We start from the raw sequence: 2,351 nt of genomic DNA on the forward strand, positions 1-2,351 counted from the left end.
GTGTCAGGGAAGTGGTTTAGTTACATGTATAAAGGGGGGTCATTTTGAGTCCGTGCTTTAAACAAAAGAGTGATTCGAAACCTTTTCTTGGCTCCTTCTCTCGAGGAAAAGAGCTCGATTAACGCGTTAATTACGTTCTTTGTCGTGTTATCAATTCGATAAGGGAAAAATTTTAGCGCAGGAATCGTTGAAAAGAAATAATGTTTGAATTTAAAAATTCTTCGCTCCCTAATTAAATTTCAATCATTCGCATCGCGAACAGTTCGTTTTCAATGAAAATTCTCGAAATATGAATTCACGGCAAATTTAATCCACCCTTTCTTTTTGTTAATCTTGATAAAATTGCAATCGATCTCGCGTTGATCGTACGTTTTTAAGTCTCCAGAGCTGTAATTCAAAACTTTCTCGATTGCCACGACTCGTTATTACTTCGGCGATCGTGGTTTCCTCCGCATTTTCCAACAACGTTATTTCCTCTTTATCTCCGACGATCGCGTGGATCTCGTACAATTCGAGAGCAAACAATCGCGAGGACATTTACCACGTGTTATACCGGAGGAAATAAAGGGTTATTAACGCACCGGAGCCCCTTTTATGCGTACGTTTCGAAGCGATATCATCTGAAACATGAACGATTAAGGGTTGCCATAAATATTATTCAACTTCGAATAAACGTGGGGTGGAAATGATACTTGGCTGCGAGCGAAATAAGCGATGACGTAGTATTTTCCTTTCGATTTTGAATTTTTTAATAGCTTTTCTTTTTAAATGTAAATCATAATCTATACGGAATATAATATTTTTGTTGAAAATGTGTATTGCCGTGAATCCATGATTTTCAAGAATTTTTCGAGAGAATGAATCTAGTGCGAATCTTCGATTTTAAATTAGATCAATTTTCTCGCGTATTCCGCGCTTGCTTTCCATTCGCTATGCGATTGCTTTGATTCTGACTACACGTATCTGGGATCGAATTAGGCGAATGTACATGATATTCGAATATTTTGTGTAATTTAGTGAAAGGTTTCTTATCGAATCATATTGAAAATTTAATAAATTTAATTTTTGTTATAACGATTATGATTTTCGATAATATTTATAACGTGTGAATCGAATAAATTCTATCGTAGGATTAATAATGTTGGAAACGCGCCAAGAAAATAATTAATAATGAAAATGGGCATTTGAAATGGGTTTGCGAAATTGGCGTGTTGTTCATTCGCCTGGCGACACCCAGATAAATACTGTAGAAAAGACTGTACGTCTACGATAATAAAATAATCGATATTAGTGAAATTTCTTAATTATCAATCGCGTAAAAAAGGAAAATTTAAAATTCACTAGGATAAATTGGTTGCTACGAATCTAGATGACTTGTTATCGTATGGTAATTTAACTTGTCGTAGGATATTCAAAAAAAGGTAATCGTAAAATGTGGAGCAGCATCGATTTGTAAAATCTGTCGATGGCTCTTTATATAGCGAATCGTTTATCGATGATTGCCGCGAGCGCAATCTTAGTGAAAATGCAACAATACACGATTTTTATTTTTAAAAACTACAGAAAAAAATGTAGTCGTAGATTTTAAATAATGAAATTTTAAATCGGAAAGTACGCGACATTAATATCGTTTTGTTTTATCAAATATCAATCTTATTTAGCTAATATTAGATGAATTAAAATGTTTTCCAAAATGGAATAATATTAAAAATTCGAGATAAGAAAACATTTTAAGAAATTTGAAATTTGAAAGCGCTAGAAAGAACTTATCGACAGGACCAAATGTCACGTTAATTCGAATTCGAATTTTCTTGTCAATCTCAGTATGCAAATATTTGTGAATATTTATTTGCATACTTTTAAATTTTTTAGTCAATTAAACGAAGAAAAGAATATAGATTATTTCAATCGATTGGAATTGAGTGGATGGTGTCCGAAGTTGGTCGGTAAAGGTGGTTTCTATAAATTTCGCTTTTGTAAATTAGTCAGAAATCTACTTAACGATCGTTGGTTAGGAAGAAATCTCTAGGATATATTTCATTTCGTGTTTGTTTAAAGTGTTGCATGCTTTTAAATCGTCGCTTGTCCTCAAAGGGAATAAAAATGCTTAATGATGAGGTCATCGAGGTGCTGCACCCGACTATCAATAAATAACGTTCAAATTAGTGTTTAACAATAACGATAAATGTTTCGAATTCATAAACTAAATTAAGAATGCATCTTTGCGATGCGCATTGAAAATGAGCATTGAAGAAATATTTTCCAACTGTTTAATCCTTAAGTCGCACAATAAGATGTTTGCAAAATTTTTGATAGATGTAATTTTACCAAAAAAAAAAAAAAAAAAAAAA

This window comes from Apis dorsata, unplaced genomic scaffold (assembly GCF_000469605.1).
Source record: "Apis dorsata unplaced genomic scaffold, Apis dorsata 1.3 scaffold_32, whole genome shotgun sequence".
Classification (NCBI taxonomy): domain Eukaryota; kingdom Metazoa; phylum Arthropoda; class Insecta; order Hymenoptera; family Apidae; genus Apis; species Apis dorsata.